Source organism: Sturnus vulgaris, chromosome 13 (genome assembly GCF_052056855.1).
Source record: "Sturnus vulgaris isolate bStuVul1 chromosome 13, bStuVul1.hap1, whole genome shotgun sequence".
Taxonomy (NCBI): domain Eukaryota; kingdom Metazoa; phylum Chordata; class Aves; order Passeriformes; family Sturnidae; genus Sturnus; species Sturnus vulgaris.
The window spans coordinates 11406019-11423936 of NC_142255.1; the positions used below are offsets into that span (position 1 = coordinate 11406019).

General features: G+C 36.6%; 1 protein-coding gene across 2 annotated transcripts in view; it reads left to right on the forward strand.

Moving 5' to 3' along the window:
- Positions 1–12774: 12774 nt before the first annotated feature.
- Positions 12775–17918, forward strand: part of SH3GL3 (SH3 domain containing GRB2 like 3, endophilin A3) — a 57374-nt gene continuing 52230 nt past the window's right edge. The window contains exons 1-2 of one of the 2 annotated variants that reach the window (XM_088172561.1): positions 12775–12872; positions 14975–15055. The gene's annotated coding sequence lies outside the window, so the exon portion shown is untranslated. The remainder of the gene's footprint in view (positions 12873–14974; positions 15056–17918) is intronic. The other variant, XM_088172560.1, reaches the window with a different exon arrangement.

Below are 17918 nucleotides of genomic sequence, written 5' to 3' on the forward strand. Positions count from 1 at the left end.
TAGTCCCTTCCTTGCAGTTCTGGTGTGGATGTTGAGCAACAGAGGGTGGGCAAAAGCAGGAGCAGATTAACTTCTCAGTATAATTTTCTTCTCTAACTCACAGCTTCCAAAATTCTGTGGTTAGGTAAGAATCTCCGCTTTCATTTAAAAATTAAATCTCAGAAGCCATAAAGTAAATCAAAAGAAAAACAAACAGATATTAATCTTGTGATGTTTGATCCAATTCTGTGTTTTGGGAACTGTCTTCTGGTTTTTGAACACCTGGATTTGGCAAGGCTGCTATCATGCCTGGAACAACAACTCTAAGAGTTTTCTTACTATCACTATTCCCCTCCCACTCCCTTTCAGGCAAATGAATACAATTTGGACACAATATTTCAACGCGCTTTTTTTTTTTTTTTTTTTTTTTTTTTTTTTTTTTTTTTGTGTTGAAGGTGGTTAATAGCCTGCTACAGAAGGAATATATCTAAAAGCCCAAATAAATAGCTATATATTGTGCTCTTCACAAACCAAATGATCCAAATCTATAGTAAACCAAAATATTAAAAATTAATTTCTCTACTTACATACCAAGCCTGAGTTTAGGATTTAGTATTTAAAAAAATATTAGAGTAGCATAACAGCTATGCTAGGGGCTATGAGTTCTCCTACTTAATGAGTATCTTGTCAACTTTAGGACATTTACATTAGCAATATTTTATATGGTAGTGCAGATAACGTGGGAAAGAACTTAGAGTTCATGATTTTGTACTATCTATCAGCTTATGGAAAATAAAAAGCTGAGTGTATACTTTATTTAAATCAGTTAGGCTTTAAAGACCTTGAATTGCTATAACTCTTAGAACTAAATCCTAAAATGTGTTCTGGCAATCAGCAGTTTAATTTAATTGAAGCAAGCATTTGCAATTTCTTTGCTGGATCACTATCACATTAAAGGTATCGTGCAGATTGGAGTCCTTTCTGTCTAAATATCCTGAGACTTTACAACAGTTACTTACAATCCCAAAATAGAAAACGAAAATATTGCACAGGAACCTGAAAGGGGGAAAAGAATTTAAAATCCCATTTTTGAAAAATGAGATCTTGTTTTGATATTTGCAAATGCACTTAATTAATTCCTTAGGATTTAAGAAAAAGAAATGTCTTTAAACTTTACAGTTTATCTTGGTATGACTTAATGAAGACTTTGAAATGCCTTTTCTTCTGTTAAAATGCACTTGAGAGGCTTCTGTGAATCTTTATTTACTGAACACACCAGAGTGACTCACTCAGAAAAGTTAGGGGTTATCAAGTAAAAAAGTACTTAGGGATTCCTCTAAATGTCTGTTATTCACTCAACAGACTGGAGATGCTTCTCTGTCATACTAATTCCTAGTTGATAGTGTTTTTAGCTGTTTTGTATAAGAAGGTATCTGTATGCTGAGAATGCATTATCAGATTGTGAGTGGAAGAATTTCACTCTCTGGATGGTGTTTAATGTGGTCATATACCACACATGCATTTTACTGAAATACCTGGTTTCGTCTCCTGATTTTTTTTTCTTTCTTTTTTTTTTTTTTTTTTTTTTTAACTTAAAGACCTGAATGCAGTGGACTGGAGAGCTCAGAATGTTAATAGTGAGATATGGAGCCCTCTTCTTCTAGGTCATTGGCATGAATTTGACCCTGGTTAGTAATGACCAAGAGTCATTATTAGCTGATGGCTGTTTGGTGGCCTAGGACACACAAGCTGGTAGTTTCACTTTGTGTAATGACCCATGGCTGCATACACATACACACAGTCTTCAATTAAAACATGTGCAAAGAGCTTGGGAAATACCATGTAGCTCATGATTGAACTTCAAAACTCCAGCTGAAAAGTTGTCTGTGGCAATTAAGAGTGACAGACTATACCCTGCCAGCCAAAGAGCACAAGGTGCTCACCTGCATCCACACATTTCCTCCTGCTTGGACAGTGGAACTCATACATTTAAAACAGAATAACACAAAATAATGGATAAGTACTAAATTAATTATGTACAAGACAAAGTGACAAAGCTAAGTCCTTATAGATCTGTAGTCTGCAAGCAAAAAGAAAGAAACAGAAAATAAAGGGGAAGGCAACCTGGAAAAAAAGGAATTAGGAAGATATGGAATGGTAAAATAGGGAATGTAGAGAAATAACAGCAGATACACTGATGGCCCATGCTTCCCAAACTCTTCTTCTTGCCTCCTTAACAGAGTTAATCTACTTCCTATGAAAAAATGGCTTGTTATAAGATTAAAAATACAGCAGAGTATTTAGGCACATTCTTCACTCTTAGCATGTGCTGCTTGTTTCAGCAGGGTGCCTGTTGTTCCTTACAGTAGGTGTTTGCTTATCTGCCTTACCAAAGTGAAGGTTTATAATTAAGCTGTGTAGGCTCAGCTAAAGGATTTGGTTATGATGATGGATGTGGTTTTACTACATCAGCAGCAAGCAGCGTGATGACCAGGAAATTAGCAAAAGAAATAAGATCTCCACTGATGTGACAGGAATTTTAGAGAGAGTTGGGAGGGCTTTTGCATCAAATGCACGCTGGGTCAGGATTTTCCACAAACTCGTTCATCCATGTCTAGAGTTACTGTTAAATATCTGTGACACACGTGTGTTGATTCAATGGTGAAGGGCTTAAAGATCAGGCTGGGTTGACATTTCTTCTTGTAAAGCTCAATATCATGAAAACATTTGAAGTGTAAAGAGCTGTAGAACTGGCTAGTTTCACATGTCATACTGATGCTGTGTGGCTTTGTAAAAGAACTGATACACTTTGACGCTCCAGGCCTGAAGCAAATACAAAGCACAGGACATCTGAGCATGGCAAGAGACCGTGAAGCAGCAGCACAGAGCACCAGGTAAGATCAAATTCCTGGCTATCTTCCATTTCCCTGTCACACCGTGTATGCTTAATAAACTGCTTTTACAATGGTGATAGGATATGACTGCCACCTGCATGCTATGTAATGTGTATCCTCTACAGAAAGAACATTTCACAGCTGCAAGATCTAAGTACTTTAAGCCTAGAATACCTGGATGTTCTAAGGTGAGCTCGCTGCTTTCTAAGCTGTAAAAATGCTTAATCCCTGTGTCACTTTATATTATTTTGTAGTTAATGTTGTCAGTGGGCTGACAAAGGCACATAACCAGAGGCAGAATCTGGCCTATCATATTTGTTAGGATGTGATTCCTTAACCAGACACTACGGCCTCGTACGGGCACATACTTTGCTTTGTTTTTGCATCTGAAATGTGAAGGAGTGGAACTTGTCTTACAAAGCAATAATTGCCAGCTCTGTGACAATTCTATGTGAGCTCAGTGCTGGTACATGATAAGCTGCAGATGCTAAGACCAGTTTGGTTTAAGAACTTTAAACAAACCCAACTGACCACTTTAGCAATTTATTTTTGGCTGACTCTTTTGACTGACACTTAGATAGAAAGCTCTTTGGAGCAGGAAATAACCTCTTTTTTGATAATTATACAAGGCCCTCTTCCTAACTGATGAAAAATTATTATATTGTTTAATGCTTCTTTAAAACTTAGAATAGTGCAAACACCGTACATGGCTTATATTAAGTTCTGAGGCTTAATCATTCTTTTTTATAAATACCTTTTTTCTCTCTAAGTCTCTCCTTGTCTATAGTCACTTTTCTTTAAGCTTCAGTTATATTACCTCATTAACTTTTTCTTGTTTTGCAGAAGCAGTAGATTCTGCTCTGCTCAAAGGCAAACTTTAATGCTGTATTTAGCACAGGACTGTTTGTGTATAGGTTTTCACTTCTGCTCGTTGTGTCTTTTGGTGCTTCTTGCAATAAACTGAGGATTATTATGGTCTTTAGTCAACTTTGGTTTTGTCTTTTGCAGTCCTTCATTGCTAAATAAGAAAGCCAAGATTCTTTCACAAGCTCAAGAAGCATATTGCTGCTTTCCAATAGGTAAGCACAGATACTTCATACGTAACCATTGATTTTCTATCCAGGGATATGTAGGAAGTCTTACAAAGAGCATGAGTAAGGACGCATCTAATAACATGTCAGACTTTTCCTGTTTCCACACTTGAATGCTCAGTCCAGAATACTGATCCCCGCACCAGAGAACAACCACAGTTTACAAAGTCAATATATACTGTATGAAGTAGCTGTATAGTTATGATAGTTACCACAGGGAATGAAACCTAAAATTTTTAGATGCAAGCAGAGGGCATAGGCAGGATCTGACTTTTCTCTGAAGTAGGCTCAGCTAGAGGAAAAATATTGATTTTCACCACAGCCATCCTTCCTTCAGAAGTTATTTCATGTTTGAAAGGAATGCATGAGGCTATAGAGAAAAAGAAAGAGAGTGGTATTTTATCTTAATTTATAATTTTATTTTATTTACAGGGTTCAGTTATTTTATGTGTTCTCTTCCTGAAATAAAAGCAAATAAACCAGATTTTCTTTAACTGCAGTGTTTAATGGATACTGCAATGGAAGTTATTCATTAGTATCAGTCCTCAGTCTTGGCAGTCATGATTTCTTCCAAGCAGATATTGCAGAAATCAAACAAAAAAAGTAAAAATAAATTAAACTTGAGACTTTTCTTTGTGTGAAGTGCCCAAACATTCACAAATTTCTCTGAACCAACTGGTATGTCTTCAATCTCTAAAGTCTGAAACCAGCTTTTCTAAGACTGCACGGAAACTGCCAGCTTCAGTTCAGGAGGTCTTTGCAGACTGAAATCAATTACTTGGCTTCAAAACCCTGTAGTCAATACTGGCTTTTCTGGGAGAAGGGCTGCTGGGCTTGGTGGGACATGGATCAGATGCACAACGAGGTTGCTTTGGGGTTGGGTGGGTAGAACACATTTATGCTGCAATGCAGGTGCTCTTTAAAATGGGTCAAAGGAAAAGTGGAAGAGGGCATTGGGCAAGTAGACATGCAGATTACATTCTCTAAGAATGGAAAATCTATTTTTGCCTGTGTTCTTACACTCATTTTTTCAATGTGTACAATTGACAGCTTGATAATCATGAACAGTATGAAAAAAAAGAAACAAAATCAATTTTATGCCAGTATTGTATGTAATTCTCATGTTATGGTATTTACTTGAGATAATTTTAATAAAAGCAGAATTGTACCGTGTACCCAAATGAAAATATATTTCCATTTCAGTACATATGTATATGAACTCCAGTATTATTTCTGTCTCTTTTAAAAACAAAAAAAAAGTAACTCCTTTTAAAAAAATTTGAACAGTTTCACTTCATGTTCTTTTTCCTCATTCTTCTGAAGAATTTCTGCCTGAAGCACAGCTACATTACACTCATAAAACATATCAAGGTATCAGCATTCTCCAGTACTCCAACCACTCCAATCACTGCTGTGTGAACAGCTGCGAGTGCATTTTTTTAATATTTGCAACTAAAAATACTTCTGTGCTTAAAAGTGTTTAGTTCTGCAAGCCTTCCTTGGCCAGGACAGTTCTCAGTAAAATTCTATACCCAGTAGGACTCCAGATTGAAAATCAAAATCTTGGGAATGTACTTCAGGGGGTAAAAAAACCAAAGCAATAAATAAACTTTGAGGAAAAAACCCCCAACTTTTTGTTTAAGAAAGCAAAAAACAAATTCTTAAAAATAATGACTCTCAAAACACAGCTCTGTGTTTCTGAGAGAGTAATTCCTCGTGCAGGAAATACCTGTGTAATTAACATTTACTAAGGCAAAAGCTCAAACCTGCATTCTGCCCATTCCAAACTACTGCTGTCTTCATTCAAACATAAGTGTTCTAAAGTGTTCTCCTTTCTTATAAAGAACAAATGTAGATTTTATAATAGTGTAAGGAAGCATAAATCTTATTAATATAATACTCATATAAAATTACTAATAATTGTGTTAGCATGGATAGTATGAAATAAGCAACAAAAGAAGCTAGATATTAACAGAAATTCCAATGTAATTGCAGTGATGGACCATGGCACATTTTGCTAAAGATGTCTGGCTGCAAAGCCAGGGAGTCCAGCAGAGGCAATTAGGTGAAGTGAAGGCAAGGTTATTCATTCCTCAATGAAATAATTCTGGATGAACTGAATGGACCAAGGTTTTCAGGCGCTGATACTTAGATTAGATACTTAATATTCAAAATATTCAATATTTGCATTTTATTAGGTGAGCGAATAGTTTTCTGCTTATTCAGCTGCTAATAGTAATTACAGACCATTAGAAACAAATAAGCTACACCTATCAATAGAGGAATGTATACTGAGACTGCTTCACAAAGCACTGTCACAGTATGAGGTACATAAATACTGATTTGGTACCTCACTTGTAATTTTAAGCGTGGCAGTTTGTTAATCCTAAAATTGAGTAAAAATGAACGCAACAGTAAAGAGGATATCTAGACATTTAATTTAATCATAATTTGAAATGTTTTTTGTTATTATTATCTCAATTTATAAAAACACCATGTTTAAATTAGGTGGGTTTATGTGTAATTCTTCTCTACTTACTATACCTACTAAGGAACACAAGACATTTTTAAAAGATAATGAGAAAAAGGTTTTCCCCTTCATTCTCAGCTAATTTTGTTTTGTGATTAACACAGCAGTCTTTTTTGAACTAATGGATTCATAGATTGTAAGGTATTAGGTATAGAATGAGATTTTGTATTTTCTATGTCACCCAACAGCCCATTAAAGCCCCAAATCAGTTTATGAAAGAACTCAGCTACTCTTCTCACAGCACACAGGGTAAAAAATGGGTCCAAAATTTTTAGATCTTTATATTTGTTTTCAGTTTTTGAGGCAATTAACCTAGCCAGATGCATAAATGACAGGAGAACGAGCCTTCAGATTGAACTCTTAATTCCTTGGAGATGCTCATTAGTTAAAGAATGTTGGGATACAGCAGCAATAGAGCCCAAGTGTGTATTAGTTCTTGTCTACTCAGTTACTCATTCCTCTAACCAACCTACACCATTTCACTTGTTTCAGTAGCTCCTGTACTTAAGACAGACCAAAAGATGTAGATTTACAGTTTACAGGGGTTTACAGTTCCATCCTGAAAATGGCTCACAAAACACCTCTGACTATGTCTCATCCATCAAATAGCAAACAAGGGAAGTCCCTGGCATGAAATTGTACCTTGTGGAGCTTCTTGTTGAAGGTGAAGAACTATAAAATGAGGGGAAACCAGCAGTTTCATAATTGAAACAATTGGAGTAACTAGTCTAAAGATACTCAATCTACTCTTAAAATACTGTTTCTATTCCAGCATAAAATGTAAAACCCCCACTGCTCAAGGAGTAAATCTGTTCCAGATTCACATGGCAAGCAGCGCTGTGTTCAGTTGTAGAGTAGGTTTCTAAGCCACAGTAATTTCAATGCCACAAGGAACATAGACTATTAAGTAAGTTGTAGAACCTGGCTAATTCACATCAGTAGTTCAAAGCACCAATGTCTGTTACTAAAATTTGTAAATTAGTAAGTTATCAACCAGCGTAGCCCATTTTCACGATTTTCCCATGAGCGTTAATGATATTTGATGTTTTCCTAAAGTCTGCTCCTGCAGGCTAGTGAGTGGATGCAAACTTCAGCTTCCATCAAAAAAGAGTTCTCGCCTTTATGGTTAGAGATAAAACATGAAAACATGAGCCAGCTGAACCCTGGAGTATCAAAAAACCAGGAGGCAAATGAGCAGAGCCCAACATTTATTTATTTATTTTTTAAAGATCTGGCAAGCATAAAGCTAATCTTTTGATATTTGATGGACCCCTTTATGCTTTTTAAACACCTGTAGTTAGCAATATTGAACTGGCACAGTATGAAACAGAAGTGCTCTCCAAATACCATTGTACCAGGTCCTGATTTTGCAAGTCGATAAACACCATCCAGTGGGAGCTTAAGGCACTGTGCAAGTTTCAACCTTTATTTAATAGATGCAGGTTAATATTAATTATTTATTAAAATATAGTGTAAAATATTCCTTTTTTCCTGTATAGAATTAAAGTAATCCTTGTAATATGAAACCTGAGCACAGCTCTCTAATTTAGCACAGCACATAATTATGGAGTTAAGCACGTGTGAAAACGCTGATTCAGCTTTCTTCTGTGTGTGCTGAGAACTAGGGAAGAATATCCAAATTATTTAAAGTTTTATTTTATTATTCATTTAAGAACAAAACATGACAAAAATTAGAAGGACACTGAAAGTATTGGAGGCACAAATCTTGTGACTTACTTTTATGTGAGAGATCGTGAAGCTCCTCTGAATGCATCCATGAACAAAATTATGAAATAAGTTTCTGTATGTGGATTCCAATTTTTGCAAATGATGAAGTAATGTTTGTAACAGATTTGTCTTTCTGAGTCTTGTTGACCTAGTGGAATATGGCTCATTTTCCTTCAGGATCATTGCAGTAATCTCAGCTAAAACCTTACATTTGCCAGAATAGAGGATTAGACAAATTGGCAGGTGGTAATAGATTCAGAAGTTAAAAGGAAACAAACTGAGCAGCAGGATAAAATCAGGGCAAGGTAATTAACATTCTGTTTATATTTTCAAAGAAGAAACAACAGGAAAAGAGCAGATGCCGATTCCGAATTGTGGACACTCCCAGGAATTTTTTGCTTTAGGTAAAACAGTAAGAACTGTCCAGAACCTGTGGGACTCAGCTGGCCACTCTGGTGAAAGAGGTCAAATTGCACTGAGACACAAGTCCCACAGAAGGGTGTCATTTAATACACATGGTTGCTTCTTGCACAGAACTGCTTCTCAGCTCCAGATGCACTTGTGGAAAAAAAAAAAGTCACAAGGGAACAACTAGAATTTAGAAATTATAATATAAATTAAAAGTGATATCAGAGCTATTGGGAGTTTGTTTAAGGCAAATTTTAGTCTGGCATTGTACCATGGTACCTTAACACACCTGAAGATATATAGCCCAAGAGCTACAGGGGAAAACAGAACAATCATGCAGCAATCCGTCATTTTTTAAAATACCACATGGGGCATATGGCAGAGAACAAAGGTTATTCTGTGCACAGTACCTACTGCCAGTGCAGTGTTCTTTGAGGGGCTGATTCAGAAGTCAGATGTGCAGAAGGGACTTGATTTATAACAAAATATGTAACGTTTTGGAGACTTTACAAAAGAAAAGAGAAATCATAAAAAAGGCTAGCCCTGGTGAGGGCTACTACAAAATTCTCAGCTGCCCAAGGGGAACCTGATTGTTCATTAGTGATTGTGTCCCTGCAGCTTTGCAGAAGTTGAATACTTTCAGTACCACCCTGTTGGTCACAGACTTGATCTAGTGAGAACTGAAATCTTTGTAAGTTTTCTTTGGTAATCTAAGAGTGCTTTAAAACATACACCCATCTGCAGCCTGTAGTGAGCAGAAGAACTACCTGTGCATCTGATTTTCGTGTCTATACAAGCAACATTAAAATAATTTTACCATTTTGTTTGAAATACATCAGTAGTTTTATTTAGGCCTGTGAGTATATAGCAGTTGTATCTGAATATCCAAGCAGAGGTGATTTCATGCAGAGAGAAAGAGAAATTATTGCTTTTCTCCTGTGTAGCAGTTTATACTGAAGTAGGATTGTCTTCCACTCTAGGGAAAAGATAAAAAGAGTTTAAATATCAGTGAAAGGAATTTTCAGGCAAAATGCCTTACAAAATTGTCTCTGCAGACTGGAAAAGTGAGAATTTTACCTGTAATTTCACAAGTATTTAGGGTGAAACTCTGGACAAAAGAGTACTGTGACACACTGTCAGTGAGGTGTGGTTTGAACACCAGGTAGGGGCAAAGCATTTGGCTAAGGCACAGCTGTGGAACCTGAGAGAGACGTTCACTACCCAGTTCTGAAGAATTTTCTAGGTCAAACCCTTTAGCTAGTGTGTATCTCAATGCTGTCACTGGTAAAATATGGATCATATTCCCCAACTATACGAGTTAAATATCATGTCATCCTTAACACTTATGAATGCTTGTGATTATTCAGTGTGAGATCATAGAGCCTTGCAAGGTAAAACATAATGCAAATACAAGGCAATCAAAGTCAAAGCCTTCCATGCAGTTGGAATACCCAGTATGACTTATTAGGAATAAATTTCCATTCCAGCCTATTTCAAATGTCCTTGCAATGCTACTGCTATGCCATCTGAAGTTTCTTATGGGTGTATTAATTTCTTTGCAATGGATTTTAGCATGGAGCTACAAGGGATTCTTGCCTAGAAGAGGGACCTTGTTGATTTTCATGTCTATTAATCCAGTGTAGCACTCATAGCATGGGTTTATTTTACATGAACAGATTTGGTTGTTAAGGCAGCAGAGTATGTTTGCTGTTGTTTTTCTGTGTTGTTGTTTTATGTTCGGTGGTGAACCATAAAATATTTCAGGACTTTTAGCTATATATTTTAAAGTTTAACTGAGTCTTTTATAGTAAGCTGATTTTTCTCTAAGATGTCATTACATTAATTTTTGAAGTCTTCAAATTTTTCCCTTTTTTTTTTTTTTAATAAGAAGCATAAAGGGAGATTAAAAGCAAATTAGATTTGTACTTTTAAAATTTATTGTTTCTATGTAGTGCAGAGCCTAGATATATGTATTTTGTATATTATGTCCTTGTAGAATTCCCACTGTGTGATACATAAGCAGAAGAAATAGGGCATAGAGGACAGGTTTACATTTCTCCTCCTTTATTTGTTAAGAATTTAACTTTTTTTTTAGCTGCAGTGTGCATAACTCCATGCTATATAATATCAGAAACATTTTGTTGAAATCAAGTTCCCCTAGTTGTCGAGCATACTAAATTAGAAAGACAATAATCTTTCTTTTGCTAACACAGTTCTTTCTAACCCAGTGACCCAGATCCCAGTGAGTTTTCTTGAGCTCAGAAATATGATTTCACAGAACAGCCTGTACATTGGTACTAGTTCTACCTTTTAAAAATTGTTTTCCTTATGCATGGTATTTTCATCTGTTTGGTTACTTATTCCTTCTGTTTGTTCCAAAGCAAAGCTAAGATCATAATAATTCCTAATTCATCAGCATGGCCCTAATTGATTTCTCATCACCCTTTTCTTAAACTTTTCAAGAGAATTTTAAAATAGATTTGTTACTGAGAAATTATTTCAAGGCATCATCCTACAGGATAAAAACTGTATTTAAAGGACATTTGCCCAAACGAGACAAGCAGAATAACAACAGGCTGAAGATATTTCACTGTAAATTGGAAGGAAATCAGTAGAAGCTAATTGATTTATAAAATAAATGATTGGAATGATTTTTAAATAAATAATGAGCAGGTATACTAGAGTTTATAAATAAACTCCATATCCCTCTGTGTAGTTCCAACAGGCTAATCTTAGGAAACTAAGTATCAGTAAATCAGAGCAAGGATGCTGTAACATTGTATGGATAGACATCCCCTGATATTCTTGGCACTTACCTGATGTTACTTCATTTTTGGAAACTCAATTTCAGGATAGACAGCATTGCACTTCACATAGTGACAAAATGCTTAATGTGCCATTCCCCCCCCCCCAAAAAAAAAAAAAAAAAAAAAAAAAAAAAAAAAAAAAAAAAAAAAAGTTTGTAGACTTCCAGGGAAACTGCAATAACCCTCCCACTCGCTGGAGGTCAGGAAATCTAAAGCTCATGGAAGTGCTACGAGTTTTGTATTGAATCACCTTTTCCAGAAAAGTTGAAACAGTAGGAGGTATCAGGGAGATCTGAATAACCCCTTTAAATCATATTCTACTGGATACATTAGCCAAAGAAATTTTCACCAGTTTATCTGGGATTCTGTGTATTGATTTAAGTCACGCTCCAGTAGATGTTCAACACGACTTCAATGGATGAGTGAGTTTACATTCAGGGTTGCTCAGTTTAGGAGCAGGCAGTGTTTCTAATCCCTCTGGAGCTGCTATTAGCCATTGGTTGACCTGAAATTCACATGAGCTGGCTTTAATTCAGAGCCTGGTTTGCTCTGCCTGGCTCACTGCTTTGGGTGGGTTTTGTTGAAATTTGGACCAGTCACTTAAGCCGGTTTTTCTTGAGTTTTTCTTCTTACTGGAGAAAATCTGTTTTTTACAGTAATTCTAAACAATCCTCCATGATCATGCTATTTATTGTGCTGAATGTCTTTAGGGTTTAGCCAAAGTGGTAGGGAGGGCCAGGAAAAAGAAGATGGGCAGGGGCAAGCAAGGGTGTGCTTTCAGTGTGGCCTCTAACATCAGCTTGTTTTGTTCCTTGACTAAGAGGAATACCCTGAGTGTCCAGACAGTGTGCAATTAAATTCCAGAGGTACTGGAGGGAACAATCCACTTGTTTTTCATAATGACCCTTAGAAATTTATTGTGACCTTTTTTTTTAGTATCATTTGTGATCTGGCAGTCTAACTTTTGATTAGGTTGCAGAAGGGTTGCATTTATATCAGAAAAAAAAAATTGCCTGTATTTGGCTTGCAGAAAAGTACTTGAAATCTGTGTGCAATCCTCAACAAAAAAAAAGTTTCTTTTATGAACGTAATGTTTAACAAGAAAATACATTTCATCTGCTTTTTTAACAAGGGGAATATTGCTGTGATTTAAAAGTCGGAGATATTTTCTGGGAGTATTTCTCTATTTTCTTACTGCAGATTTCTTTGTATTTATCTTACTGGGAACTACTAGTTGATGGGACAAAATGTGATTGCAGGATCTTTTAGCTTTGGAAGGTCCTATTCAGTATTCCCCATGTGTGAAAATCTCACTAGCTGGCATTACAAGGGCAGAATCTTAATGCGCTTCTTTGGGTTTGTTCTGCACAGCGCTGGTTTGATGTGGCCTCTGCCTTTTTACTGGCTAATCGAGGTCCACTGGGACTGGAGATGGGTAAGCAGCTACTTCACTTATCTTGTACATGTCCATATACAAAGATACATGGTTACTTACCACGGAGATGGACAGGAAATAACAGTGAGGGGGGAGATCTTTACCTCATTAGTAACATTACATTTCCTATAGTGCATATTTTTCTTATATTAAAAGTTAATAAGATGGTGTTAGCTTACAAGACTTAAAGAGAGATGTGATCATAGTAAATATGTCTACAGCTTCAGAAAATATTACTAAGGTATTTTAAAGCATTTCCAGAATTCTTTTATTCTGGAAACTAATTTTTTATTCCTTGCTTAAAGTCTTAATGCCTGCAGCTACCATAATAAAATTAATGTTTCATGTTATATTGGGTATAACAGTTACAGTTTGAGCCCCCAGTCTTGACTAGGGCTGTGGAGTAGCAGGGGTGGAGCAACACCCATAGCAGGAGAGCTCCTCTCAGAAGACATCAAAATGTGCCTGGACAAGACTCAGAGAAGTCCTGATGCATCCCTTTTATAGATAAGGAATTGATAGATTAAATTAGACACTAAATTAATAACTAAAGTACAACAGAAGTGAATAAAATCTTCTTTGGAGAAAGCTCTGTTTATCATTCCTATAGGTATTGTGTATGTTTTGCAGTGGGCACACTGTCAACCAAAGCTAAGTTTAACATACACATAAAAGGTACTTTGCTGGCATCTTTTCATTGCCATTATATCAAAATTACTGTAGCTCAGATGCTGTGGCTTCAAATTGCTTCTTCTATATATGAACAGAGTGCTGCTTGTAAGAACAGATAAGAGCCAAGAATATAGTTGGCACTAAATAAATAATAATTAATATTTTCATCATTTTATAAATAACTCCCTTGCATTCTTCTCTCAAGTTTACACACATACCTGGCGGTGTTCTGTTTAACATAGATATTTTTTCCATTGTTTAGAGAAAATATATCGAGGGGAGAACTTTTCAATTAAGTGCACATATTCCAAGAATTAGAAAGCTCAGTCACTTCTTGGGAAGCTTTGGAACTCCTGTAAAATGCTTCCATGTATTTATGTATCTGAAAATATGAAGCAAAAAATAGATTAACAGGAATGTTGAGAAAGAGGATTGCTCAGAGAGTAAAAATATAAGGGAAAACCCCATCATAGAAGTGACTGGCATTGTCTCAAGCCTAGCTTGGTGTGGGAGACTCCCAGCATTTGCACACTGACTACGTTGCTGATTTCCTTTGCGCAAAATGTAATTTTTGAGGAAGTTTTGGAGGAAAATCCAGTAAGGTCCTTTGTGTTATATTCAGAGTATGAACAGCTAATACTGGTTATTTTTGTTAGTGCTTAGCATGAAACACACTTCATGAAACTCTCTGGACTGAGCTCCTGGTGCAGCATCTGACTGTGTAGTCAGCAGCTGTAATTGCTGTGAGGTGCTACTCTCCTTCCTGTCTGTCTTGCATAAAACATTGGGCACAGAATAAAATACATCTCTAGTTCTGGGGGTGACTTTAGGTAGTTGGGCATAGAGGCGATAGAGCCAATTTCTGCAAAATTTCAGCAGGCAGATTAAGTCCCCTGATGAGATTCCTGACAAGATTTAAAATATCTTTTGTAGCCTGTGGAAATGCTACTTTCACAGTTCTGTGATAGCTCTCAAATTTTTGATTTTGCTGCAATGTTTTTAATACTGAACAGAAAAAAGCACTAAACTGATCTACTGAAAAAAGGCTTTCTTATGCAATACCCATCAAATTTACAAGGGCTGTAACTTAACCTTTTCTTCTTAGTGTTGACATTGTATCTTGCCTTATTTTTACACAGTTCAGTGGAAGTTATGCTTGCAGCAGAATGCAGACTCTTTCTGCATGTCAGTTTTGAAACATTTTCACTAGGCAAAGTAGTTTGAATCCCAAGAATAGGAGATACTGGCTCACTACCAGAGTACTTTTACACAAACATTAAATTTGTTACTTTTCTGTTCTTTCTCTGATTTTTTTTTAACTTAATTTATAGTGAGTGTATTTGGTCTGCAGAAAAGTGCAGAAGTAATCAGAATGTTTATTTTATCACCAAGCATGTATGATAACGCTTGCTGTAAACCAATTTTTTTAGGTTCCAAGAGAGTACAATTGATTAGATGCATATTTTCTGCATTATACAACAGATCACACCCAGATGCACAGCTTTTCTCAGGTAAGTGAGCTATTATATATTCCCCTTTTTCTTTGCTTCCCTAGCTCCCTTAATTAATAAGGAAAACCAGACATCTATCTGCATGAGGCTTGTTTTAAAGTCAGTACATATATCTATGGAAAATAAATATCTAGCTTCTAGGATTTATCCACTGGGGCCAGCTCTAATAATGAATTTGAAATAGGATTTTCTTACTACCGCAAAAAAAAAAAAAAATTCCTCAGACTCAAAGATAAATCAAAGGGAAGTGGCACCCCGGTGGACCAGACAACCCATTGGCAGCACAGTCACATGAAAGCCTCAGAGGTCACTACCTCAGTATCAGCAAAGCTATTTGTAGAGCTCACTGTGGAGTTTCACATCGTGGCTAAATCAGAATACTTAATAACCTGGCACCCAAATTTCACATGTTGCCAGCCTCAGTCCTTATGTGAGCCTTCCTTTCACTGCTTTGGAAGCTTCCCCTTTGAGTTGTAAAACATAGATACACAGTCCTATGTTTTGACAACCCAAAAAAAGTTAATTTAGAACCAGCATTAAGAGACTTACTGTGTGGATATACAGGTAGGTGAATTTTATTGCGAAAAGCATGCTGGCTACATCTACAGCATATACTCTGAAATGAGAAGGACAAGATAACTTTAATGAAATGTGCTTTTCTTTCAGTCTATGATACAACTAGGGCCATTACAGAATTTTCTTCAGAAGCCAGCATTTTTAGATCATAAATTGTTTATGAGTAAAGTACCTGCTTTGCATGACTTTTTTTAACTTTTTTTTTTTTTAAGGATGCTTTCGTTTCTTTTGGGGGAATGGAAATGTAGGTCAGACACTTGAACCCATTCCCACACAGATTCTCTTTTCTACCCATCTATTAATTTTGATTTTGAAAAGTTGCAATGGGATTTTCTGAAATTTCTGAATTTGTGTCTCCTGTCCCTGTTCTAATGTAAGAAGAGCCTCCCCAGCCAATTCGTATCTCCCAGAAGCCAAAAATGCTGGAGTGATGGCCTGTCCTCACTTTGAATAGAGACTGTGGTGCACTGCAGGAGATGTAGTTCGACAGGAATGTTCAATCTATACAGCAGATCAGGAGCCAAGAAATACTTGAATAGAGCTCCCACGGCTAGCAGGGCTCTGAGCACCTCACTTAATCTGCAGTGTGACCACTCCCCACCTGTAAATTGACACACACTTCCTTGTTTCACAAAGGCTTCAAGAGGATAAAAATCTGTGAAAGTTATGAGATTCTCAGATACTGTGATAAGTCCCAGGATAAACAAATGTTGAATGCAAAATAGCAGCTTGCATGGTACATATTCAAGGGCATGTGGAATGAATTAGAAAGACGAAGAGAGGGAGCAAAAGAATGAGAATGGGAAGAAGCAGAAGGGAGGAAGGATAGACAGAAACACTGCAACTCAAGCAGTGTCACTGGGAGCTATGGGAGTGTTATACTGAGTCCTGCATACTTTGAGTTCAAGCTGCAAATAATCTTGGAAGTGTGTATAAAGCAAACTGAGCCAACAGCTTACTAAATTAGTTTTCTGCAAAATTCCAACGTTGACGTTTTTGTGAAGTGACCAAAAGTAACTCCCAAAGGAGGGCTCTTACATTTAGAGCATTTAGGCTCTTATATCTGTGCATTTAGAGCATGAGTGGAGATATTAAACCTAGGTTTTATTTAATATCTCACAATAGTAATTTTTGGAGGGAGAACAATATATAAGCAGGTTAAGAAAATTAATTTTCTGTACTGTGCCCTGCCAGTGGTGTGAGGGAAAAGGCAAGTCTGGATATAGACATGTAGACATGTGTGGATCTGTAAATAATATGCAATAAGGCCATACACAATTCCTTAGCTGCCCTTTCCCTTCCTTTTTTTTTTTTTTTTTGAGAGTGCATATTATGAAACTACATCCTGGGAACAGATTAATGGATTATTTTTTTTGACAATAGAATATAAAGATTAATCATTCACTCAATAACAAAACAAATTCAATTTTAGAACTGCAGGTTTAGCAATATGACAGATCAGTTAGAGAAACTGCTGCTTTTCAAAGAACTGAAGAGCGTGGTCAGTAAAGAAGAGGAAAAGCCATTTGGCATGGCAAGAAAGAGGTGACAAAACTCAGAAGAGAAAATGTAGGATTCATGTACAGAAAGCTTTAATACAGTGATGCCAGGTAGATGGGTTTATCTTACTACTGGAAAGTGTGGAAAGCCTGCCATTGGGATGGAGAATGTGTGTCCTTTTTGCTCCAGAACATCCTGGATGTGATACATTCCTGTGCAGAAGGACAAAACTCCCAGCTAAGCTTTCCAAAAAGGATTTAGGCAATGCACAGTAATTTATGCTGGCTTTCTGCACCAGAGGTCAAAATTGCCACTGGTCATACTAATGACAAGCCTCTGCTCGACTGCAGTGAAAGAACAGTGGCTGCAGATTAGGTGTGCTGATATTGCAAAACCTCTTTCAGCAGCAAGGAATGAAAGGGCTTAGCATTAAATAGAAGGACCTGAAACAGAGAGCTGCTCATGATTTGCTGAGGAATGTCTCAAAGTCACTCTAAGGTATCTAATGCTCATACCATTTACACTAGGCTAGGCTGCCTCAGAAGCAGATGAATATTTTGGGGTTTTTTTTCCTCTTTGCAGTGATTCACTTTCTTCTAAAAACAATGGCTCTTAGGAAATAACTGGCTTAGGCACTTCTCTAAGTGTCCACTTTGCATATACATGGATTGTAGGCATCTTCATCCCCACAATCCCCAAAATCTCCTTGATATTTATAAACTTCAGAAGCAAATTTTAAAATGCTATTTAGTTGGTGTTTGAAATCCTATTAGGCACCTCATCTGCA